At 41.5% G+C, this 27,760-nt stretch overlaps 2 protein-coding genes across 3 annotated transcripts in view; one reads left to right on the forward strand and one right to left on the reverse strand.

Moving 5' to 3' along the window:
• The window catches only part of LOC132399255 (uncharacterized protein C7orf50 homolog), a 393,915-nt gene that overhangs the window by 215,025 nt on the left and 151,130 nt on the right, over positions 1-27,760 (reverse strand). The gene's annotated exons all lie outside the window — the stretch shown is intronic.
• The window catches only part of LOC132399253 (uncharacterized), a 35,658-nt gene continuing 27,325 nt past the window's right edge, over positions 19,428-27,760 (forward strand). The window contains exon 1 of one of the 2 annotated variants that reach the window (XM_059979455.1): positions 19,428-19,469. The gene's annotated coding sequence lies outside the window, so the exon portion shown is untranslated. Of the gene's footprint in view, positions 19,470-23,685; positions 23,764-27,760 lie in introns of those variants that run through there. The other variant, XM_059979454.1, reaches the window with a different exon arrangement.

Raw genomic sequence — 27,760 nt, forward strand, 5'->3', positions numbered from 1 at the left:
CATCTTCATCACATTCTACAGGGACTGTATTGACAGCGTCCTGAGCAACTGCATCACTGCCTGGTTCGGAAGTTGCACCATCTCGGATTACAGGACCCTGCAGCAGATAGTGAGGTCAGCTGAGAAGATCATCGGGGTCTCTCTTCCCGCCATCACGGACATTTACACTACATGCTGCATCTGCAAAGGAAACAGCATTATGAAGGACCCCATGCACCCCTTATACAATCTCTTCTCCTTTCTGCCGTTTGGGAAAAGGCTCCGAAGCATTTGGGCTCTTACAACCAGACTATATAACAGTTTCTTCCCCCAAGCTATCAGACTCCTCAATACCCGAAGCCTGGACTGACACCTTGCCCTATTGTCCTGTTTATTATTTATTGTAAGGCCTGCACTGTTTTTATGCACTTTATGCAGTCCAGTGTAGGTCTGTAGTCTAGTGTAGCTTTCCCTGTGTGTTTTTTTATTACGTAGTTCAGTCTAGTTTTTGTACTGTGTCATGTAAACCATGGTCCTGAAAAACGTTGTCTCATTTTTACTATGCACTGTGTCAGCAGTTATGGTTGAAATGACAATAAATGTTGACTTGACTTGACTTGAAAGTTGTTTTAAAAATCTCACATGCTATTAAGTATCTTCTAAATCAAAATCTAATGTACTTTGACTAAAGTGTTTTCTTAAATGACTATTAATTAATGAAAAACATAAATCAAACTCTTGTAAGAGAAGATGGATTCTTGGCCTCACAAGCTATCTCATGACAATCTTGCACCTCACGGTTTATCAACTTTCTCTGTAGCTGTTAAACTTTATCCTGCATTCATTTGTTTTATCTTGTTCAACCTCAATTCACAGCGTAATGATCTACCTTGTATGATCTACCTTGTATGATCTTACGTAAGACAAGGTTTTCACTGCATCTCAGTACATACAGCAGTAGCAAGCTGATAAACTAATAAATCAATCAAGTTAAATGAAGAAAATTAAATGAAATCCTGATCTAAGGACAGTGATCCCATACATTAAAATGAGATTTATTGCTTTTATTCCAGCCACGATTGATGTATGACAATGGGGGTCAGATGTAAGGTGCATCGAAACCTTGAACTTAGGTCATTCTGAAACAGCTACTGGGCCCAGACAAACAGCAGGATGTCAAGTGCCGCAGGACCATACCTCCAACCAGCTACGAACCACCAGGCTGCATGCAAAGAAGCCCTGGACACTGGAGGAAGGATGTGGAACGGTCCAACCAAACCACAGTCTTCAATGGATCCCTGCTTCTTCATTACAGTGACAAGGAGATTGGTCCTCACTTTCGGTGGTCAGGAACAAATATTGCGGTCGCATTCGCCTCTGCACATTTCATTTACATCCAACTGCTACAAGATTGAGGAATTCCCTTTCGAACTATGATTTAGTCTCTGGGTGTGGGCAAAGTGGGCCACAGAAATGAGGAAAGTCTGAAATTGCATTTTAAAATTATGTCTTTTCACTGAAAAGAATTAGAGATTAATTTAAAATCCTCCACAGTAAAACAAACATTAACAGTTCACATCTGAACACACAAGTCAAAACCTAAACAAAAACCAACAAATCATTTTCTGACGAAAAATGAAACCATCATAATTTAAAAAGCGTTCTCATAATAATAGTCCTTGGTTACTGTACTTCCTTGGAGACAAAAAGAGGAAATGACTGTCATTATAATATAAACATTAGTATTACAGTCATAAACATACAACACAAAACAATGAGCTCAAACAGATAAACACTTTGACGCTCCAAAAGTAAAAGGAATTTTTTTTTAAGATACAGGAAGTGCACATACTAGCAAATAGGTCCATGCTAGCAAATAAAAATGGAAAATGCTGGATAAAAACTAAGTAGGTCAGGCAGTACCAGTACAAAGAGAAGCAGGTAAACTTCATGCCTGAAGCACATCATGAGATACGGGGAAGAAACAAGTCAGTGTGGGTAGCAAAGTTGATGAGGGAAGACTGGATAGAGCAAAGGGCATTTCTCTGATAGTGGACAGTAATGGGGTTGCTACGCTCCTTTATCTATGAAACATTATGTTTTAGCAGCTGTCAAGCACCTGGACCTGAAACACCTAGAAAACAAGGGCACACGTCAGAATTCAGTTCCTGAATTTGGCATTCAACACTATTGTCCCACAGACCTTGGTGAACAAGTCCTCAGTCTAAACCCACCACTGTGATTCTGAATGTTGGACTTTCTAACCAACTGACCCCAGGTAGTCAGCATGGACAACTGGACCTCCCTCCCCAACATCCTCAACATGGGTGGTCCCCTGGGCTGAGTGCTGAGCCCTTTGCTATACACTCTGCTGACACATGACAAATGCCCAAATAAGTACATTCTCAAGTTAGCCAATGGCATGTCAGCAACAATGATGAGAAGGCCTTTAGAGAGGAGGTGGAAGAACTTGATAAGCAAATGGTGTCAGGCAAATAACCTCTTCCTCAATGTCAAAAGACAAAGGAGATGGTTACTTACTTCAGGAGAAATGACACTATTCATAGCCTCGTGACATCAGTGTAAGCAGTTTCAAACTAGTGTGAGTGCATATCTTGCACAACCTCTCATAGTTCCAGAACACTTCCTACACAATCAGAATCAGGTTTATTACCACCAGCATATTTTGTGAAGTTTGTTAACATAGCAAGCATGATAAGCTCACCAGTGCCTCTACTTTCTGAGGAAACTGAAGGAAGCTGCACATATACTCACTTTCTTTTGCCAATGTGGAATAAAGAGCATCTTAGCAAGCTGCATCACTACATGGTATGGAAGCTGCACAGCAACAGACAAGAAGGCTCAGCAATTGGTAGTCAAAACTGCCCAACACATCCCCTTTATGATGGGTAGGCACCAGCCCACCCGCCATAATGAAAGAAACCAACGAACATACTCATGGATTGTTTGTCCCACTGCCATCCGGGAGGAGGTCATGTTGTACCCACACCAGGAACACCAGCCTCAAAAATAGTTACCTTCCCCAAGCAGTAAGGTTGATCTACACCTCCACTCACTAACCCACCCTTCCACACCCTCCCCACCACCACTTTATCATTTCATCAGAGTCACCCCACATACAGATATACCTGTGCATAGCGTCACTTTATAGACATACAGTCAATGTAAATTATGTATTTATGTTTATTTTTTTTATTGTATTCTTGATCTTCTGGTGCTTTTTTTTTGAGTACAACAGATCCAGATTCATAACTATTTTGTTCTCTTTTACACTTCTGTATTGGAAATGACATTAAACAATCTTTAATCTTGAATCTGATAGTTTGACCTACTGAAAAGCACTCTGCAGGCCAGGCCATACAAATCAACAAAAAAATCCCAAAGCAAAGGGGAAATAAATTCAGACAGTCTGAATGCACAGAGAAAGAAAGAATGAGTTCTCTGAAGTTGGAGAATTTAATATGAGTCTTGCAGTCTGAAATGTACTGACATGACGAGATGTTATTCCTCGAGTTTATACTAGATCTGAATGAACAGTGCTGGGCCACAGGCAGAGAGGTCAGAGTGGTCTGGACTCTGTTTCATCAATGAACCAGTACAATCAACCACGATTTTCTTGCTGACCATTGACATGCAGGTGACGGAACACCTTTCGCAAACTGAAGAAGTTATTCATATACAGATTAATGTTAGTCTCAGTTATCAATAAACATCAAGAGGTTAAAAGGAACCACGCCTTAATTGCTTTCAATATAAATATATTTTATATGATAAAACAAATTAAATGGCATGTCCTATTTGAAGGTCACGTGCTTTGTTCAAAGAAGGAGGTTGAGTAGTCTATTCAATGGTTCCATTTAATATCAGGGAATATATATGGATTACAACCTGAAATTCTTACTCTTCTGGAGACTGAACAGATGTGCACAGCATTAACCTTGTGTAGAATCTGGTACCAGATAGAGCAATGGACATAGGCATGCATAAATAGTGGAAAGATGTCTTGAGTGACTTCCGTCAAGTGGCCCTAAACTCACACATCATGAAGACCATAGAGAGGCTGGTAGTGGCTCACCTGCAATCCCCAGTCAGATCAGCCCTCGATCCCTCGCAATTTGCCTACCAGGAGCACACTGGAGTTAATGATTCGGATATGCAGGGCAGCACAGTGAGGATCGTGGTTTTTGATTTCCCAAGTGCCTTCAATGCAATGCAGCCCTCATTGCTGGGGGGAGAAGCTCCATTCAATGCAGATTGGCAAACTACCTGACTGGCAGACCAAAGCATGTGTGGCTTCAAAAGCTGTGTGACAGACATGCCAATTAAGCTGTAGTGGGGCCCCACTGGGAACTGTCTTGGCTCTCCTCCTGTTTACACTGTACCTCTCTCAGACTTTAGATACAACACTGAGTTATTTCATCTGCAGCTATTCTGTAATGACTCAGCAATAGTTGGGTGTATAAAGGGAAGACGGGAGGATGAATACAGGGCCCTCGTGGAGGACTTTGTCAAACAGTGCAAGCTGAATTATCTGCTGCTCAACATTAGTAAGACAAAGGAGATGGTGATGGACTTTAGGAAGACTAAGCCTGCACTGCTCCTTATTACTATTGATGGTGAGGATGTGGATGTGGTGAGGATCTACAAGTACCTGGGGGTGCATCTGAATGACAGACTTGAGTGGACCACCATCACAGAGGCTGTGTACAAGAAGGGCCAGAGTTGCCTCTGCTTCCTGAGGAGACTGAGGTCCTTTGGAGTGTGTAGGCCTCTCCTTCACCTGTTCTATTAGTCTGTTGTTGCCAGCACAATCTTCTATGCAGTGGTGTGCTGGGGCAATGGCATCAACACAAGTGATGCCAACAGGCTCAATAAACTGATTAGAAAGACTGGCTCTGTTATTGCACACACTGGACGCCGTGGTAAAACAAAGTACCCTATGAAAATCCTGGCAATTCTGGACAATGTTTCTCACCCTCTGCATGCCAAGTTGGCTGAACTGAGGAGCACTTTAGTAATAGACTAAGACAACTGCGCTGCTCCAACAAGTGCTCTATGAGGCCATTCTTACCCTCAGCCATTAAGCTCTGTAATAAGTCAGCCCATAGCCAGGGAAGTGATGACACCCTCCTGTTAGACTATTTGTGGTAACATTTTTTTATTCTTTCTACTTCTGTTCTAATATTTTTATATCTGTGCACTTGCAATGCTACTGTGGCAGTGTAATTTCCTTTGGGATCAATAAAGTATCTATCTGTCTATCTATTTATGTTGTTCGCTATTGGATTGTTGCCAAATACATCTGTCATGGATCACACATCAGTAACCAACCGTACAGCATGTGCAGGAAGAAATTCGGTGTCTGTGGAATGTGAGCCTCGGGGAGTTGATGATTTCAGGAGCGCAGAAAAGTTGTGGAGAAAACTCTATTTTAAAAAATGTCCAGGTAAAAATACATTGGACACAGTTTGTTTTAAAGTGTATAATCTGTATTTTGGCAGTGCCCATAAATAAGAATAAAGCATTACAAACAACAGTATTTTAATTGGAGAATTCCCATACATACACATTGCCGCACAAGGTCATGTTACTCTCATGTACTGCTCTATGTCATAATAAGTGTTCATGTACTGCTCTATGTCATAATAAGTGTAATGACCTTTGTTAAAAAGTTTAGCAACCTAACCTGCATGCTGATTTGGTTCCATCACCCTTTCCAATACTTTAATGGTTCACTATCTTGTGATCAAGACACATCTCTAATCTGGTTTCCATTAGCAACAGTACAATAGGCACTTTTAAAACAGAATCAACACACACACAATTCTGGAGAAACTCAGCAGTTCAGGCAGATCTGTGGAGGAAAACAAATGACGTTTCTGGCCAAGACACTTCATCAGGAGTTGACATAATTGAGCCCTGAAGGGTCTCAACCTGAAACTGAATCTGGTAAATGAACAAGGCCAAAGGCTCCAGAGATAAGGAAAACAAAGAGGTAGTCACGGAAGGCAGATGAGCAGCTACAGGATTGTTTCAAGTCGGTGGACTAGGCCATGTTCAACTTATCAGAAGATTTAAACCGACACACTGTGTTATCATAAACTTTATTAAAACAGTTGCAGAGAAGTGTGTCCCCACAAAATCATCAGTCTTCCCCAACCAGAAGCCCTGGATGAATCATGAGATCTGCAATTTGCTGGGGGCCAGGACAGTGGTGTTCTGATCTGGCGACCAAGTAAAATACAAGAGGTCCAAGTAAAATATCTGAAAAGCTATCTTAAGTGCCAAGTACCAACTCTGAACCAAATGAATAACTGAGAGGTGTGGCAGGGCTTGATTGCTATCACCTCCTACAAAGTGAAACCAAGGAACATAGGTGACAGCAAAGCTTCAATCCCAGACGCCTTCTATGTTCACTTTGACCATCAAAATATTGAAGAAACCTTCACAAATTCCCATAGCCCCTGATGATCATGCGATTTCAGTCCCTGAGGCTAAATGTGAGAGCATCCATTAGGAGGAAGAACGCACAAAAAGCATCTGGCCCAGACAGCGTACCTGGCTGAGTACTAAAGATCTGTGCTGATTGGAATGTTCAGATATCTTTAATCTCTTGCTTCAGAAGTCTAAGGCACCCACCTACTTCAAGCAAGCTTCAATTATACCAATGCCTAAGAAGAACGTGGTAACCTGCCTCAATGACTATCATCTAATAGCAGTTACATCTTCTGTGATGAAGTGCTTTAAGGGGTTGGTGATGGAACATATCAACTCCTGCCTGAAAACGATTTGGATCTGCTCCAATTTGCCTACAAGTCAACAGCAGATGCTATTTTATTAGCTCTTCACCCACCCGTGCAAACCTATGTACCACTAACCAAAATTATAAACACTGAGCAAGTCTTGTGCCACAGGTCTTGTGTAATAGTTAAAAATTGATTGATGCATTTTGGTTGAGTAACATTTTATGATGTCATTACAGTAAATTCTTCAACATACTTAATGGAAAATAAATCTTTCAACATACTGTAATTGAAGTAAGGCAGTTTGCAATAAATACCATGCATTCAACTCAGTTGACAATACCTGATATTTGAGGTTGCATACTTGAATTGGCACAGCTTTACTGAGTTATTTAAAGCAGGAAAGATTCTGGCATATTATGATTCTTGACTGGAAATGAAAGTTGAATCTCTGATTAACATCAATATCATGAAAGGAGTTTAGCGAAGCTCAGCAGGAGAAGTGGTGAGGATGGCCTCTGTAGGTGGGCTTTTCATCTGAAGGGAAGAGAAAGTGAAAAACCAAGCCTCAGGGAGATTTATGACCTTATGATCGCACACTATACTAAAAATATGCATGTTTCATTTAGGCATGTGGGATGGATGTGCAGCTTGGAAGAAAGGTATAAATTCACTTTCTACTGTTACATGTTATTGAATATTTTACATACTACTGTGTGCAGGGTAAAAGTTTACAGTGCATTGTATTTGTATTTTACTTTTTTTTAATTTTATATATAAAAACATATTTGTGTAGTTATAAAGAAGGCAAGACAGCGGCTATACTTTATTAGGAGTTTGAAGAGATTTGGCATGTCAACAAAGACACTCAAAAACTTCAATAGTTGTACTGTGGAGAGCATTCTGACAGGCTGCATCACTGTCTGGTATGGAGGGGCCACAGCACAGGACTGAAAGAAGCTGCAGAAGTTTGTAAATATAGCCAGCTCTTTCTTGGGCACTAACTTACAAAGTACCCAGGACATCTTTAGGGAGCGTTGTCTCCAAAAGGCAGCATCCATTACTAATGACATCTAGCACCCAGGGCATGCCCTTTTCTCACTGTTACCATCAGGTAGGAGGTACAGAAGCCTGGAGGCACACACTCAGTGATTCAGGAATAGCTTCTTTCCCTCTGCCATGTGACTCCTAAATGGAATTTCAAGCTTCAGACACTACCTCACTTTTTTTAATATACAGTATTTCTGTTTTTGCACTTTTTAAAAATCTATTCAATATATGTAATTGATTTACTTGTTTATTTATTATTTTTATTTTAATTATTTTTTTTCTCTCTTCTAGATTATGTATTGCATTGGACTGCTGCTGCTAAGTTAACGAATTTCACGTCACATGTCGGTGATAGTAGGCCTGATTCTGAAAACAATCCGCGATGTAAACTTGCTCTGGTGCTATATTTTCGTAATCAGCAGACACTTTAAAAATTCAATGCTGTTCCTTTTCCTAAATTTCTGCAACCAGCCTGCTGAATATTCTCAATTACTTTCAATTTTTAGTTCACTGTGATAGATCTTTGCTTGTTTCGTGTTCAGCATACCATTATGCGGCATGCGTTCACTCCAAAGCTGACAATTTGTTAACCTGTTCATTGCATATGTTAGGTCACTTCTCAGAAATGGCTGTGGTACGCGGAGACTTTCCCAGCATCTTGCGGAATTTTCCATTTGTGATGTCACGTCAGCGCTCAAAAAAAATTAGGATTTTTGGAGGTTTTTGGAATTGGAATTTCAGATAAGGGGCTGCCAATAGTGAAAACTTGATCCTCTGACGACTGTTCTTTTCCATCATAAAGTACAGTCTTCACCAAACGTTGGATCAATCACTCACCAGTGGGGATTGCAGGGTATGACAATCATGGAACAGATTTCTAGGAATAATGATCAGTCCAGAGGAGATGCAAGTTCAAACCATCCACTCAATAGCTCTCTAAAGGGCAGTTGCTCAATATTAAGTACTTTTTTATATATAATATTGAAGGAATATATTTAATAAGGTGTCAATGGGAGACTACAAAATAAAACGCAAGAGGACAATATCAGTAACAGCAAATTCATTCACTGAAACATTACACAGCAAAATCTTCTGCTTAGGTGCTATCTTTATTTTCATCACAAAAGACATAAAAATAGATACCAGAATCAAGTTTAATATCACCAGCATGTGTCATGAAATTTGTTGTTTTGCAGCAGCATAACATTACAATACATAATAATTTTTATACTATAAACTACAATAAGAAATATATATGAAAAATATAATTAGGTAAGTATTGCAAAACAAGAGCAAAAATATATAGTGAGCTGGAGTTCATAGGTTCATTGTCTATTCAGAAATCTGATGGCAAAGTGGAAGAAGCTGTTCCTGCAACGTTAAGTGTGTGTCTTGAGGCTCCTGTGCCATCTCAATGCCGGTAATGAGAAAAGGGCATGTCCTGGGTGATGGGTATACTTAGTGATGCTTGCTACCTTCTAGGGGTATCGCCTTTCGTAGGCGTCATCGACACTGGGGGGGCTAGTGCCCATAATGGAGCTGACTGTGCTTACATGTCGGAACAGGAATGGGAATCAGAACATGCCAGTCCACGGCCTCCTTTTGTGCTGCGATGAGGCCACACTCAGGGCGGAGAAGTAATGCCCTGTCTTGGTAGCCTCCAGCTCGATGGCATGAATATCGATTTCTCCTTCCTGTTAAAAAAAATCCCCCCCCCCACCCCGCCACTTCTTCTCTTCCCCACTCTGGCCTCTTATCTCTTCCCACCTGCTTATCAACCACCCCCATCTCCTATCGTCCACTCTCCTCCCCTATCAGATTCCTTCTTCTCCAGCCCTTTATCTTTTCTAACCAACTGGCATCGCTTATCACCTTCTAGCTATCCTCCTTCCCCTCCCCCACTTTTTTGTTCTGGCCTCTTCCCCCTTCCTTTCCAGTATTGATGAAGAGTCTCAGCCCGAAACATCGACTGTTTATTCACTTCCATGCATGCTGTCCGGCCTGATGAGTTCCTCCAGCATTTTATGTGCATTGGTTTAAGTTTTAAATATTCTGGATTAGGAAGCCAATTTAGATAAGTAAGGTTTGATGAAACAGGATATAAAATACAGCAATAATCAGCAAAAACAAAATGAACTTTGACAAAATTGTCCACATGATATCTCTGCTTATCTTTCCACATGTGCACAGAGACAAATCATTATAAATCATAGAAACAGGCTCAACTCGTCCATGCCAATTCAGGCATCTTAAGCTCGTCCTATCTGCCTGTATTTGGCTCATATCTATCTAAATCTTTCCTGTCCATGTACCAATTCAATGTCTTTTAAAAGCTGTAATAATGCCTGGCTCTGTGAAAAACGTACTGCAATTTCCCCTTTAAATCTCTTCAAACTCACCTTAAACCTATGCATTCAAATTTCTCCTATCTTGGGAAAAAGATGTGACTTTTCACTATATCTACTTCTCACATGATTTTATTAACTCCTCTCACCCTCATTCGCTCCAGGGAAAACCATTCCCAGCTGAAAAAACTTCTTTTAACTCAAGCCCTCCTATCTTGTGTCCTAGTTTTTTTTAAAAAATTATTGCAATTATATTCAGAGAATACAAATTGGGAATATCATCACCAAAGATTAACTAAACAATGATTAATTATAATTTCCTTGCTAATCCCTCACTTTCCAGAAATATTTGTTCTTTTTCCCTTTGTCAGTAAGGAGGCAGGACACAGCAACAGTGAAAGCCCGCTACTAAAACCATACACCCTACATTCACCTTTTCCAAGCTCATTTTTTGGATTTAAGTGATATTTGGGAACTACTTACTCTGTTTGTTTTGCTGGATTTGGCTGACTGAAAGCCCTATCTACACAGAAAGAGTGTAAAAAGATTGTAAAAAGGAAGAATAAGCATTCAATGATTTGGGCTGAAACCCTTCAGCGGGACTGGGAAGGAAGCCAGAATAAGAAGGTGGAGGGAGGGGGCGGGAAGTAGGGAAAATGAAGTTAGAAGCTGGGGGGCAATGGTTGGGCAAAGTTAAAGGGCTGAAACAGAAAGAATCTGACAGAAGAGTGGGATCATGGCAAGGAGGAGGGGCACCTGATGGCAGGTGAGAAGGAGTAAGAGGGGAGCAACACACACAAAACACTGGTGGAACCCAGCAGGCCAGGCAGCATCTATAGGAAGAAACACTGTTGACATTTTGGGCCGAGACCCTTCGTCAGGACTAACAGAAAGGAAAGATAGTAAGATTTGAAAGTAGGAGGGGGAGGGGGAAATCCAAAATTATAGGAAAAGACCAGTGGGGTGAAGCTAAGAGCTGGAAAGGTGATTGGCAAAAGGGATACAGAGCTGGAGAAGGGAAAGCATCATGGGACGGGAGGCCCAGGGAGAAAGAAAGGGGGAGGGGAGCACCAGAGGGAGATGGAGAGCAGACAAAGTGAAGGGCAGAGGGAGAACAAAAAGGGGAGGGGGGAAATAAATACATCAAGGATGGGGTAAGAAGGGGAGGAGCGGCATTAACAGAAGCTAGAGAAGTCAATGTTCATGCCATCAGGTTGGAGGCTACCCATATGGCTGAAAAGGTGTTGTTCCTCCAACCTGAGTGTGGCTTCATCTTGACAGTAGAGGAGGCCATGGATAGACATATCAGAATGGGAATGGGACGTGGAATTAAAATGCATGGCCACTGGGAGATCCTGCTTTCTCTGGCGGACAGAGTGTAGGTGTTCAGCGAAACGGTCTCCCAGTCTGCGTCGGGTCTCACCAATATATATCAGGCCACACCGGGAGCACCGGACGCAGTATACCACACCAGCCGACTCACAGGTGAAGTTTTGCCTCACCTGGAAGGACTGTCTGGGGCCCTGAATGGTGGTGAGGGAGGAAGTGTAAGGGCAGGTGTAGCACTTGTTCCGCTTACAAGGATAAGTGTCAGGAGGGAGATCGGTGGGAAGGGATGGGGGAGGACGAATGGACAAGGGAGTCGCGTAGGGAGTGATCCCTGTGGAAGGCGGGGGGGGGGGGAGGGAAAGATGTGCTTGGTAGTGGGATCCTGTTGAAAGTGGCAGAAGTTATGGATAATTATAGGTTGGACCCGAAGGCTGGTGGGGTGGTAGGTGAGGACAAGGGGAACCCTATCCCGAGTGGGGTGGAGGGAGGATGGGGTGAGGGCAGATGTGCGGGAAATGGGAGAGATGCATTTGAGAGCAGAGTTGATGGTGGAGGAAGGGAAGCCCCTTTGCTTAAAAAAGGAAGACATCGTCCTGGAATGAAAAGCCTCATCCTGAGAGCGGATGCGGCGGAGACGGAGGAATTGCAAAAAAGGGACAGCATTTTTGCAAGAGACAGGGTGGGAAGGGTGGGAAGAGGTGAGCCAGAATGGGGATTGGAAAAAGAGAGAAGTTGGGGCTGGGATAAATTCCCATATGAAGAAAATTGGATAAATCAGTGTTCATGTCATCAGGTTGGAGGCTACCCAAGAAGGACATGAGGTACTGCTCCTGCATTTTGAGAGTGGCCTCATGATGGCAGTCGAGGAAGCCACAGACTGACATATTGGAATGGGAATGGGGAGCGGAATTAAAATGGCTGGCTACTGGGAAAACCTGCCTATTGTGGACAGAGCAATCTACATTGAGTCTCACCATTGTAGAACATAAGAACATAAGAGATCAGGAGTAGGAGACTACTCCTGACAATAAAAGGAGATCATAAGCAGGTGTAGGCCAATCGGCCCCTCAAGCCTGCTCCGCCATTCACAAGATCATGGCTGATCCAATCTTAACTCTAGTTTTCACTGAATCCCACAAGGCAACAGTGCCAACCAACAGGGCACCATGCCGCCCATTTTATTTTATTGTTCATCCCGCCCAAACCCATGTGATCACCCGGGGAAAAAAAAAACGATTTGCCAATTGAGGAGAAAAAATCTGGAAAATTCCTCTCCGACCCATCCAGGCTATCAAAAACTGGTCCAGGAGATCACATGGCTGATCTAAACCTAGCCTCATGTCCACTTACCTGCTCGCTCACCGTATCCCCTAATGCCATTTTTATCCAGGAAAATGTCTATCTCTGTTTTGAATTTATTGAGTGTAGTCGCTTCCACAGCTCTCTGGGGCAGTAAATTCCACAGCCCCACTACCCTCTGAGTGAAGAAATTTCTCCTCATCTCAGTCCTGGAACGGCATCCCCTTATTTTAAGATTATGCCCCCTAGTCCTAGTTTCACCCATCATTGGGAACATTCTCCCCGCATCCACCCGATCAAGCCCCTTCACAATCTTATATGTTTCAATAAGATCGCCTCTCATTCTTCGGAACTCCAATGAGTAGAGTCCCAATCTACTCAACCTCTCATCATACATCAACCCACCCATCCCCGGAATTAACCTAGTGAACCTTCTCTGCACTGCCTCGAGAGCCTGTACGTCCTTTCTTAAATATGGACACCAGAACTGCACGCAGTAATCCAGGTGTGGTCTCACCAATACCCGGTACAACTGCAGTAAGACCTCCCTGCTCTTATACTCCATCCCCCTAGCAATAAAAGCCAGCATTCCATTGGCCTTCTTGACCACCTACTGCACTTGCATACTAACTTTTTGTGTTTCCTGCACCAGGACCCCCAGATCCCTTTGCACAGAAGCACTTTCCAGTTTCTCTCCATTTAGATAATAACTTGCTCTATTATTTTTCCTGCCAAAGTGCAAGACCTCACACTTGTCAGTATTATATTTCATCTGCCAAATGTCTGCCCAATCACTCAGCCTATCTATGTCCCCCTGCAGGGTTTCAATGTCCTCCGCACTCATTACACTCCCTCCCATCTTTGTGTCATCAGCAAACTTTGATACGTTGCACTTAGTCCCTTTCTCCAAATCATTAATATAGATTGTAAAGAGTTGGGGCCCCAAAACCGACCCCTGCGGAACACCACTAGTCACCAACTGCCAGTCTGAGAATAAACCATTTATCCCAACTCTCTGTTTTCTGTTAGAAAGCCAATCCTCCACCCATGCCAGAATATTATCCCCAATCCCATGATTTTTTACTTTAAGTAATAATCTTTGGTGTGGCACCTTGTCAAATGCCTTTTGGAAGTCCAAATACACCACATCCACTGGTTCCCCTTTATCTACCCTATATGTTATGTCCTCAAAGAACTCCAACAAATTTGTCAAACATGACTTCCCTTTTGTAAAGCCATGCTGACTTTGTCCTATTAAGCTAAGTTTATCCAAATGCCTTGTTACTGTTTCCTTAATTATCGATTCCAACATTTTGCCAACCACAGATGTTAGGCTAACTGGCCTATAATTCCCAGCCTTCTGTCTATTGCCCTTTTTAAATAAAGGAGTTACATTAGCATTTTTCCAATCTGGTGGCACCATGAGCACTGGATACAGTAGATGAAGCCAACAGAAAAAGAAACTGAAGATGACCTGTCCTGATGTCAGTTGAATCCACAATTGTTTAAATTCTGCTTTCTGCTGATTTATTTGGTCACTTGTGGAGATGTTTCATCCCAACTAGTGGAACACCTCCTCTTTTCTGTTAAAAAAAGCTCTCAAAACTCATCTGTTCATCCAGCAATTTAAACCTACCTCTTTCTAAATCTTTTCTCCTTCCTTATCATGATTTATTCCTATTTGTTCAGTGGAAAGAACCTCAAGGTATTTTTCACATGGAGATCATTATATAAATACTTGTGCTAGCTGGCAGTACCCACAGCCCTGAGGGCTTTTTTCTTGTAGGGTAAGCTGAACATACTCCTCCAAGAACTTGGCTGTGGCAAATTACCTCTGCTCAATTGTACCTGGTTTCCTTCGTGTTTGGGATGCGCAGGGAGACAGAAAGCAAATCACTGCAAGCATATTCAGTTGAGCAGGCAGAAAACTTATGAGGGAGTGTTTCTACTGAACGTATGCCACGCACAGCAAGCAAGCTTCAATAATAAAGAGGGCCCACTGAAATAAAGGACAATACTTCTAGTTAAGCCTAAAGCCACAATATTTTCTGCACACATTATATGTTAAAAGTCTAGATGTGTATTTCCTAAATCACAATAATAACTAGATTTCAAAATTACTTCACTGCGTATATAGTACTTAGTGTAGTCTAATGCTTGCTTTGGCCACCAGAACATTAAGACACCTTCACAAACCCCTACAGCCCCGATAACCCTGTGATCTTAGCCTCTGGAGCCAACATGAGAGCATCCTGCAGAATGGCGAATCCACAGAAAGCATCTGGCCCCAGCCCAGATGGGGTATTTGGCCGAGCACTGAAGAACGGTGCTGATCAACCATCTGGACTATTTACGAATGTATTCAATCTGTCGCTTCGGCAGCTCGAGGTACCTACCTGCTTAAGGCAGGTTTCCATCATACTAGTGCCTAAGAAGAATGTAGCTACCTGCCTCAATGACTATTGCCCAGATGGCAAATCATCATCTAGGGGGGCCTATATCTGAAGGGCAGATATCCATATTTGCACAAAACCCTGAAAGAAAACCACACTTGAAACGGAATGGTGAGGCTTCTGCCCAAATGAATCTTCACAATGTTTCCTGTTTTGGGTTGAACTTAAAAGCTTATTTAAAAATAATTCACGTGTGAGAGATATGATCTCTATTCAACTCCAGTCATACTTAAATATTCCACACACTGCTCAGCAAAGAGTGACACAAGTCTAATGCAGGCAAATGGGTTAACATAGAGAGGCGACACAGTCGGGATGCAACGGACCTATTTCTACGCTGTACACAAGAGGTGGCTCCTGAGCTGTGGTAAGCAGTCCACATTACACAGAGTCCTGCCATGAGCATTCGTTGCTGGGGTCAGTGTGGTGCAGCAAGAGGAATGTCGGTAGAGGACTCTAGTTGAGTGCAAGTTCCTATCCTGTTGTACACTTCAATGAATAATTTAACAATGGCTCAACCTCCAAGCATGCACAAATGCAAGGATATTCCCCATACTAAAATTCACCTTCTAAAGCCAGGCTACCTTGATTCTTGTGCATAGTTGCGGGAGGCTGAACTGAATCCCACTAGTTCTGAAGATAGTTCCACTCCCCAATGCAGTTTGTTTGAATTGAACCTCTAGCTTTGGCAGTCTGAGGTACCCAAGTCAAGTCAAGTCAAGTCAAGTCAAGTCACTTTTATTGTCATTTCGACCATAACTGCTGGTACAGTGCATAGTAAAAATGAGACAATGTTTTTCAGGACCATGGTGTTACATGACACAGTACAGAAACTAGACTGAACTATGTAAAAAAACAACACAGAAAGAGAAAAAAAAACAACTACACTAGACTACAGACCTACCCAGCAGGCTTTAATCATATCAGTGCCCAAGAAGAATGTGGTACTTGCCTCAATGTCTGTAGCCTAGGTGACAAATTGGTATGTAGGAGGGAGATTGAAGTTCTGATTGAGTGATGCCACAACAATAAACTCTCAGCAAAACCAAAGAGCTGATTATCAACTACAGGAAATAGAAGATGGAGGTCCATGATGCAGTGCTCATTAGAGAATTGGAGATGAAGAGGGTCTGTAGTTTTAAATTCCTTGGTGTTATCATATCAGATCTGTCCCGGGACCAACATACAAGTGAAATCACACTTGAGTTCCTTTACTTTCTAGGTTTGGTAGATTCAACACGTCATCTAAAACCTTGACTAACTTCTATAGATGCACAGTGGAGAGTATCCTCACTAGATGCATCATGGCCTGGCACAGATTCACCAATGGCCACACTATCACAGCCAAAGCTCCCCAGACCCCCACCACTGAGCACACTTACATGGAGCGCTGCCACAACAACTCTCTAAATGGAGTCAAGTTAGGAAGAGGGGAAGTACAACAAGATCATTAGTCAATGAAAGCAAGCATGCAGGTACAGCAGGCAGTGTAGAAAGCTAATGGCATGCTGGCCTTTATAACAAGAGAATTGAGTATAGGAGTAAAGAGGTCCTTCTGCAGCTGTACAGGGCCCTGGTGAGACCCCACCTGGAGTATCGTGTGCAGTTTTGGTCTCCAAATTTGAGGAAGGACATTCTTGCTATTGAGGGAGTGCAGCGTAGGTTCACAAGGTTAATTCCCGGAATGGCGGGACTGTCAAATGTTGAAAAATTGGAGCGACTGGGCTTGAATACACTGGTCTACTCCTGCACCTACTGTCTATAACAAAGCAGCATCCATCATCATAGTCCCCTACCATCCAGATTCAGTTCTCTTCTTGCCACCGCCATCAGGCAGTAGATGTACCAGCCAGAGGTCCCACACCGTCCGGTTCAGCAACAATTGTTATCCTACAGACATCAAGCTCCTGAAATGACTTGGATTACTTGCTACAACTCTGAAACAATTCTTCAAAGCCACAGCTCACTTTCAAGGCCTCTTTACTACAACTTATGCTCTCAGTATTATTCTTTTATTTGCACAATTTGTCTTCTTTTGCACATTGGTTGTTTGTCAGCCTTTATGAATAGGTTGTTTCATAAATTCCATTGCACGTCTTCATTTTCCTATACATGCCCGCAAAAAAGTGAATCTCAAAGTAGTAGATAATATATATGTACTTTGATAATAAATTCTATTTTGAACTCTGCCTTGAAGACCAGAGAAGATATGATAGAGATAAACAGTATGTCATTTTTTTTCCTTTTATCTCTTGTACTTAGCATCAGTTGGGCCACTAACTGATTCACTGGTGCCCATCCTGTTCACAGTCTAAGGCTTATTATAGCTTAACTCTTTATTAAATTTCTTCAATTTATCTTGGAAGCTCTCCCCTATGATGAAATGTAACGTGTGTTATATAACCATATAACAATTACAGCATGGAAACAGGCCATCTTGGCCCCTCTAGCCCATGCTGATGCTTACTCTCACCCAGACCCACTAACCTGCACTCAGCGCATAACTCTCCACTCCTTTCCTGTCCATATACCTATCCAATTTTAGTTTAAATGACAATACCGAACCTGTCTCTACCACTTCTACTGGAAGCTCATTCCACACAGCTACCACTCTCTGAGTAAAGAAATTCCCCCTTGTGTTACCCTTAAACTTTTTGCCCCCTAACTCTCAAATCATGTCCTCTTGTTTGAATCTCCCCTACTCTCCAAGGAAAAAGCCTATCCACTTCAACTCGATCTATCCCCCTCATTATTTTAAATAGCTCTATCAAGTCCCCCCTCAACCTTCTACGCTCCAAAGAATAAAGACCTAACTTCTTCAACCTTTCTCAGTAACTTAGGTGCTGAAACCCAGATAACATTCTAGTAAATATTCTCTGTACTCTCTCTATTTTGTTGATATCTTTCCTATAATTCGGTGACCAGAACTGTACATAATACTCCAAATTCGGCCTTACCAATGCCTTGTACAATTTTAACATTACATCCCAACTCCTATACTCAATATAATGTTCTTAACATTATATTTCTTAAATCTATTTTCTGCAAGGGAATTTCTCCTTTTTTCCTTTTTGTCCTACATATGCTTTTAATTAGACTGTCCATATATTCAATTTCTCCTTAAATTGCTATTTGAAGCAAGAACTTGGGTCTCAGTATTGCAATGCAAAAATTATTAACATGATCTAATGTACAAACACATTGTAATTGAAAGACGATTTAAAATAAGATTAACAAAGTTACAGTACATTAACTGATCTTTGATAAAGAGCTGCAAGATCTCCTGCAACCAGAAAAGGTTTGAAACAGTAACAGGATATCAAACTCAGATGATGACATCACGGAAACTGCATAATGAGAACAACCTTGGAGAGGCAATGAATATGCAGTTTGATTGAATTTGTCATGGGGAGGATTGGCTGAATTGTTTCCTCTACGCATCTGTGGAAGATCACTGAAAGAAAAGCAACAGCACAATCCAAAATCCGAGGAAGGAGCTCCAAACAAGATCGTACGAATACACTCCCGAAACACTGGTAGACTTGGATTGGAAATCCATGATTGGGTAAATATTTTAAAATCACAAAAGTAACTCCTAGCTTTAAGATAAATAAAGTATAAATTGACATGACTCTGAATTTTGATTCAATCACAGAATAAATAATATTGCTATCTATTACAGTATTCACTGAAGTACATTGATGATTTCCAATGTAACATAGTCTACTGCTTCTGTTACTCTGGAAAAAGTAAAGAACTTTACCATTATTTCTTTCTTCCTTCAGAGTTCCAAGATTGGTTGATCCAATGTGTTAAAATTTGATGACTCCAAGCAACAAAAAGAAATATGACCATAAGACAGAGAAGCAGAACTAGGTCACTTGGCACATTGAAACTACTCTGCCACTCAATCAAGGCTGAATTATTATCCCTCTCAACCCTATTCTCCTGCCTCCTCCCCATGACCTTTGACACCCTGACAGATAAAGAAACTATCAACCTCCGCTTTATATATATGCAATGACTTAGACTTCACAGCCATCCATGGCAATGAATTCCACAGATTCACCACCCTCTGGCTGAAGAAATTCCTCTTCATCCCTGTTCCAAATGGACATTCCTCTACTCTGAGGTTGTGCCCTCTGGTCCTAAACTCCACCACTAAAGGAAACAACTTCTCAACATCCACCCAATCCAGACGATAGATCAATAGGCTTCATTGAGATCTCCCGACATTCTTCTAAATTCCAGTGAGTACAGGCCCAGAGCCGGCAAATACTTCTCATACGTTAACACTTTCATTCCTGGAATCATTTTCGTGAACTTCCTCTCGCCTCTCTCCGATGCCAGCACGTTATTTTTTTAGATAAAACTGCTCACAATACTCCAAGTGCTGTCTGACCGATATCCTATAAAGCTTCAGCATTACATCCTTGCTTTTATATTCTAGTCCTGTCAAAATGAATGCAAACGTTGCTAAGGATCACTTTACCTTAAACCCCGCAATCAAATCCGAATCTTAATCAAATATTAGGACAGCTTTGTTAAAGAGGTAGATTTTGAGGAGCAACTGAAAGAAATTTCTGGAAAAGAAATCTATTGCTCAGGACTCAGGCATACTGTTACTGGTGGAGTGACAAAATCCCAGTACAGTACTAAAGGCCAGAAAATCAGAAGGAAGTTACAATAATTCTAAGTTCAATATTTGTAGATGAAGTATTTCAAACTCTAAAAGAACTTCTATTCATAGTTCGGTAAATAAAAGTGAACCATTTCAATTTCAGGAAATCTGGCTGTCTAACGCAGTACTGAGAGTCCAAGCTGCTAATTAAAACCGTCTTCAAAGTACATTCATTATTGGAGTGTAAATACCACATACAACCATGAAATTCATATTCTTGTAGGCAGACACAAAACAAACACAATACAGTCCATTAAAAATTCCACACAACTAAGACTGTCACACACACAACGTAGGGGAAAAAAGAACAAATCAGGCAAGCAGTAAAACAGGTAAGCAAAAAACGCACAGAACGTGAACTGTAGAGCTCCCGAAAGTGAGTCCACAGCTGCAGAGTCAGTTCAGCGTTGAGGCGAGTAGAGGAGAGAGTAGTGAGCTGAACACCGGTTCATCCTTTACCCTCGGCCCCAAAGCCTTAATCTTTTTAACCTGGTTCAGCACTTAAGTTGGCTAGTCTTCTGTTCATTTTTTGCTCTTAGGCCCAGGCCTGGTCACTTCAATCCGGTTTGAAGTCTGCTCCAGCAGTGCCTACAGCTGTACCTGATTCTCAACAGTCCAATTCACTGAATCCTTCAGGATAATACAAAAATGCCAGATTGTTCAGATGGTTCAAAACCACAGCTCCCAAAAGGAAATTAGAGGCTGCAGATTGCAGTGATTGATTGCCAGCACCACTTTGGTAGCTTAGGTAATCCAGTATAACCAAGTATTTAAAATGTGAAGAAATTTTATAAATGAAAATAACTATAAGAAAAGAATATCCCTGTCCCTGGAGCCATTAAGAGGATTGTATTTTGGCTACCAAGCAATCTTGTAACAACATTGTTTCTAGAAGATCTCACTTCCTTTTCAAATCTTTTCTTGCTGAGGTTTTTCGTGTTTCTCATTAAAGTTCCCTGTTACCCAAAGTAACTCAAGCATTTTCAATTTTCCAAACAGGTGAAGAATGTTTATATAAAACTGTCAGCAAAACGGCATTATTTATTTCAAGAAAGACCAAGAAAATGAAATCCACTCATGGATGTCTCAAGAAAGCATGCTTTCCACCTACAACTCCATGTTCCTAGAATGGTTTCAGTCAGCTGTTTGATTGGTTTATGTCAGAATTTGAATCAAAATCAAGTTTATTATCACTGGCATATATTGTGCAGCAGCAGGTCATTGCATTACATAAAATATATTAAAAACTACAATAAAATATATATTTTAAAAAATAAATAAGTACTGCACAAAGAGAGCAAACATGGCGAGGTAATGTTCATGAGCCATTGTCTGTTCAGAAATCTGATGGCAGAGGGAAAGAAGCTGTTCTAAAACCATGGAGTATGTGCCTTCAGACACCTGTAGCTTCTCCTTGATGATCATGATGAAAGGAGGTTATGTCCTGAGTGGTGGGGGTATTAATGATGCATAATACCTTTTTGAGGCATCACCTTTGGAAAATGTCTTCTATGACGGGGAGGCTTATGCCCATGATGGAGTTAGGTGAGTCCAGTTAATGGGGCAATTTCACTTCCAGAGCCACACACAAGGTTAGACACTTTAGTCCGGATCATACGCTTCTCACCAAATGAATGATATCATCTCCTGCACATATCTACTTAGCTGTGACACCCCTTTTCACGGGGTGTCTCTGGAAATGCAGCTTGTTTGCCACTCACTAACAGCCAATTGACTCCACGGCAAGAAACCCACCCTACTCGGGCTTCATACGTCTAGGGTGCATAGGACTTTGGTCCTGCCAAATCCGTGAGGTTGGAATGTCTCGCCCACCCAAACCCCGCTGTGTGTGAATGCTGCATGATTAACTGCCCCCAGCCAAAAATAACAGATCATACACTCCACACGATTATAAAGAAGCATATTTAAGAATGTTGACTTAAGCAACCAGTTATTAAAGGAAAGGAAGACAAAGCAAAAACAGCCCATAATACTTAAACAGCCACATGTTCACGGTGGCGCTCCAATCTTCCAAAAGCCACTGTTTTCGATGTACACACTGCACCTTCCGAATGTCGCTCAAAATCCATCTCAAATGAACAGGCTCTCCCATGGGAGTACTGGTTCTCCGTCTTTGAAGTCATTCATCTGCATAAAGCACCTTGTGCAACAGGAATGACATCCTCAGCCATCCTCCCTTCTGTCTTCTCCCAACTTCTGCCTAGAGACCTCTCCGCCCAGTGTTCTCTAGAATCTTCTCCCAATTCTACCATCCTGACTGGCTAACACCACATTCCTTTGTTGAACAACAACACCTCTTATCTCAGCTCGAATCCAAACAAGCTGAAAGCAGAACAGACGCTCTTAGAGAACTGTTAAAATGAAATACCTGCACCGTAGCAGTAAAAATCTTAACCAGGGTGGCACACCTATTTAGTGTAAACAGACCAACCTTCGCTGAAAATCAGGGGATACAAGCTCTCCCTGTCATAGTGATAAGAGCCTCCAAATTAATTGATTCAACTGTTTTTTTGCAATTAGAACCAGTTCACACAGCAATTACAGCAGCAATGTTAATGTCATTTATTCTCAAACTGGGTGTCACAAAATGCAACAGTTATTCCTGGAATTGAAAGCACTTTAGCACTTCCAGTTGTGCATTTAGTTACAGACTCTCCCCTCTTCCTCTAATAAACCAATAATCTCTAGCCTCCTGTGAGTCCCCTACTACTTCCATCCCAACTACTAGCAAAAGTGTCTTCAGTCACCTGTGTCCAAAGTTCCTAAGTTTCTTTTGCAACTCTCTTCAGCTTTCGCTGATGTGCTCCTTAAGATAATATTTGGAGAAATTTCTTTCACTAAGTTAATTTCTGGTTGGCTGTGCTCATTTGGATCTTTTTACAAAGTAATAATGCTTCAGAAATCCAGATTGTTATCGATAAGAAGACTTCAAACATCTCCCTGCTTCAAATGTTTAAGTTATAAATTCAGATCTCCCTCAGAATCTTGATTTTCTCTATGCCAAATGTGTAATCAGGAGACGGAATGGCTCATGCACCAATCCTAGAGATGCAAGTACCTCTTCCTTTAACTCTTCATGGACTAAAATGTTTACGAGAAACAAAAAGTTTAATAGAGATTGTAACAAAGAGTTAAAAAAAACTAAATAACGATGAACAAACACCAAAAATAAACAGCATCTCAGTGTAATCGAAAGAAAATGATACTGTAGACCATATACTATATTTGGTTAAATTATAACTTCTTAAGTCTCCACAGTAAGATCACCAAATGTACATTGAAAAGCAACCAAAGCACAACAGCACAATAACTAGATTATTATATTTTTTCTAAAACAAAAGTGTTCAGTTAAATCCTGATCACACATCCATTTTGAGCCAAAATAGAAAAATGCAAATTACACCCAATGTTGCTAAGCACAAGAATGTCAGGCAGACAAGCAGTGCCACCCCCAGCCTCAGTCCCTCTGTTTAAGCAGCCTAATTTAATTTAACTTTTCTCTTAAATGACAAAACTAAGTTATTTAAGTACTTAACTACAATGTAAAAGAATTACATGCTCTCATTCTGAAGAGAATTTCTGAGTCCACTTAGTACAGCTGGGATCAAAACAACTGAGAAAAGAAAAGCACTCTGAGAAAAAAGACACAACTGAGCGTATACGGAAGTGTTTGTATTCTCAAAAAGGATGGAACTTATTTCTAACAAAGTAAGCCTCCCAAAGGTCAAGACACTGACAAAATAGCTGCCTGCCTGTTGCAATGAATAAAGCAACGCCCTCAAAAAGGAAGTCTTAGGCACTTCCTCACTGTGTGAGAGGCAGCAAAAACACAGAATCAAGAGGTGAGTATTACCAAATCAGTTTAATTCTGTAAACTAAATATCTGCTGCAGCTTTTCAATTTAATTACCTATGTAATCTACATTAGCTGCATTTGTGTCTGTGCAACACTAAGTCTCACTGAACAGCTTTGGGCAGATGGCTTCACAAACCAGAACTTATCTGTCAGTGCTTTGCAGCCAACGAGGCCCTGTGGGTTTCGACAGGATGGTGAAAATATTTCCGTGAGAAACGGAAATGTCTGAAGCAACATTCTGAGTACAAAACAAGGCAAACTGGCCTTTGTTGATTTGGATGAGTCCTTGGCTTGAAAGATGGCAGTGCAAATGTTGATAGCTCATGTTTTGCATAATGATTTTCTGTTATATCAGCCCAGAGCTGTCTTTTGAGGAGGAGGAGTTCAGTGCTGGGGCTGATCAGCCAATGTTAAATAATGGGGCAAGTCTGCGGAGCCAACTGACCTATTTCAGCCCCTATTTTCTTACGTTATTTTTTAAGGCTCCAATCATAGTTCTTTTCCCACAGTTTTTCCATAAGACCTTCCAGAGAACGTGGTAAGAAACAAACATTGTCGGGGTATTGTACAGGGGCTGACTTCTTCGGCAGAATCTCAGGATTGAGAATGGCTGGCTAGCGTTCTGAATTAGGAATGCATTATCAGGGTTGGTGGTAGAAGCAGGTAAATTACAGGTGTTATGTACCCCGTAACTGGGTCACTTACCAGCAAAGATAGAGAGGTCCGTTGAAGTCTGATGGTACTATTTTTAACAGTATTTATTGATAAAAATACACAAAAATAATATCAGTACAAACATACAGATAATATACGTCGTCAATACTAAATCTAAAAGCGCGGGTATAATAACACTCAATAAGAAATAACTCTATCGTTGTCTAGGTGATAATGTATTGTCCGATGGAAATATAAAAGTCACTTTAGTTCATTCAAGCTGTAGGCTGCAGCCTTCTTTGGTTGGAGAGAAAGGCAGAGGTTTAACTTGCCCATTCCTTTTATGATGTCAGTCCTTCGAGAGTCGTTGGGGGACTGGTTTCCCCTTTGTGGTTAGCTAAAGCCGTGCTTCTGTGGCAAGACCCACCAATTCTGAGGCAAATGGAAAAGGACGCACGTGGGCTGTTTCCACCGGCTTTCACTATTACGCTGTTATAGGAATTCTAGTGTTTCTTCTGGTGCGCCTCAGGGGCTGTTCCCACAGACCCTCTTCTATCCTGACTCACGGGGTCTCAGATGTCAATCAGGTTGGGATGATGCAATCCCTCCACCAACCCCCCTCCTCGGTTCATTGCCTGGGGCTTCGATGCATCTTACAGGATTCAGTACACAATTCCGTCCAAGAGACAATAGCTGGTATCAATGGTTCCGCCTTTCGGAGGCCAGGACACATTCCAAACTCTTTGTGGGTTCTGCATGTCTTTCTCTCATTTCCTGGGTCTCCTGAACTGACTTAATAGTGATCTTGCGATTCTCAAAAAGGAGGGGGCTACTTTGTACCCTTCGGCCCTTCAGAGTTGTGGCACATTCGTAACACAGGCATTTAAGAAACCCTTGGATGGCACGTGGATGATAGAAAAATGGAAGAGTCTGTAGGAAGGAGGGATTAGATTGATCACAGAGTAGGTTAAAAGGTCAGCACTAACACCATGGGCTCAAGGACCTATACTGTGATGTATTATTTGATGTTCTGTTATCTCAAATGACTATAGGTTCCATAAATAATTGCAAGATATTCTAAAGATAATTTAAATCTTTATCTACTGCTTTTTGCTCTCTTGCCAGTGTAAACTGTTTTGCCAGATCTACTCTATGATCATGAGCAATTTTCCTTAACTTTCCCTGCTAAACAGACAACTCCGGTTTGTGAAACCGAAAGAACTATCCAGCTACCCATCAATGGCCATCTCCAGCAACTCATTTTTACATTCATTAGCACTGCCATCACAAAATGCCCCATTAACATCTTGCAGCCAATACGAAATGATTCCAAGAACACTGCAACTACAAAAGCAGGCAACTGACTGTGCATCCTAGCACGAGAGACCCACCTCCTTAAAAAACATGTGACCAACACGCATAAGATGCTGGAGGAACTGAGCAGGGCAGGCATCATCTATGGAAAGGAGTAAACAGCTAATGTTTCAGGCCAAGACCCTTCTTCAGGACTGGAAAGGAAGTAAAAAATCAGAGTAAGAAGGTGGGGAGGGGAGGGAAGGAAGAAGTACAAGGTGGTAGATGATAGGTGGAACCAGGAGAGTGGGAGGGGTGAAGTTAAGAACTGGGAAGTTGATTACTGAAAGAGATACAGGGCTAGAGAAGGGGGAATCTGACAGGAGGGTGTAGAAGTCCATGGAAGAAAGGGAAGGGGGAGGAGCACCATAGGAAGGCGATGGGCAGGTAAGGAGATAAGGTGAAAGAGGGAAACAGGAATGGTGAAGTGCACGAGGTGCAATTACTGCATAAATCAATGTTCATGCCAAAAGGTTGTTGGCAACCCCAACAGAATATGAAGTGTTGCTCCTTCAACCTGAGTGTGGCCTCATCACGACAGCAGAAGGGTTCCGTGGACTGACGTGTCGGAATGGGAATGGGAAGTAGAATTGAAATGGGTGGCTGCCAGGAGACTCTGCTTTTTCTGGTGGATGGAGCATAGGTGCTCAGCAAAGCGGTCTCCCCAATCTACGTTGGGTCTCACTGATATACAGCAGGGCAGACCGGAAGCACGAGATACAGTAGATGTGATTGAATACTTCCCACTCACCTTAATGAACACAGTTCAAAACACACTGAAAAACGAGCATTATGAAGTTTAATCGATTGGCACCCCAACCGCCAACTTAAACATTAAATCATTTCAACACTGGCACGCTGCAGCAGCAGTAGATACAATGCACTGCACATTTTTCTAGGAATTTTTGAACACAAACCCTTCAGTCCTTCCGTTTAGAAGGTGGTCAGCTGCTGCAGGAAATATTACCAATGCCAATACATATACATTACCATCCTGTCTTGAATATTTATTGGCTTTCCCTACTACTTGGTCAAAGTACTGCAAATTCCTAATTAACAGTACTATGGGCTTCTCTCTAACATAGACTGCAACAAGTTAAAGCATCAGCTTATCACTGTCTTCTCAATTAAATTAGCATTAATTAAAAGAAGCAAATAACATTGAAAAGGGCCTTCACTCCTTGAAGCACTATTTTACATGAACCAAACACTAATCCTATTTTATTCTCATCAAAAATAAATATTTTTTTATTTACAAAAATAAAATTATTATTTTATTCTCATCAAAAATATTTTCAGTCAAAATCAGAATCAGAATCAGGTTTATTATCACCGGCATGTGTCATGGAATTTGTTAACTTAGCAGCAGCAGCTCAATTCAATACCTAATAAAGAATTTTTTAAAATAATAAATAAGCAAATCAATTACAGTATACATGTATTGAATAGATTAAAAATCCTGCAAAAAAACAAATAATATACATTTTTAAAGTGAGGTAGTGTTCAAGGGTTCAATGTCCATTTAGGAATCGGATGGCAGAGAGGAAGAAGCTGTTCCTGAATCGCTGAGTGTGTGCCTTCAGGCTTCTGTATCTCCTACCTGATGGTAACAATGAGAAAAGAGCATGTCCTGGGTGCTGGAGGTCCTTAATAATGGACACTGCCTTTCTGAGACACCGCTCCTTGAAGATGTTCTGGGTACTTTGTAGGCTAGTACCCAAGATGGAGCCGACTAAATTTATAAGCTTCTTTTGGTCCCGAGCAGTAGCCCAGACGCGCCCCCCCCGCCACCCCCATACCAGACACTGATGCAGCCTGTCAGAATGTTCTCCATGGTACATCTATAGAAGTTTATGAATGTATTTGTTGATGTACCAAATTGCCTCAAACTCCTAAAGAAGTATAGCCGCACTCTTGCCTGCCTTATAACTGCATCAATACGCAGTTATAACTCCCCATCAAGTCTTCCCCATCATA

This window comes from Hypanus sabinus, chromosome 9 (genome assembly GCF_030144855.1).
Source record: "Hypanus sabinus isolate sHypSab1 chromosome 9, sHypSab1.hap1, whole genome shotgun sequence".
Lineage (NCBI taxonomy): Eukaryota > Metazoa > Chordata > Chondrichthyes > Myliobatiformes > Dasyatidae > Hypanus > Hypanus sabinus.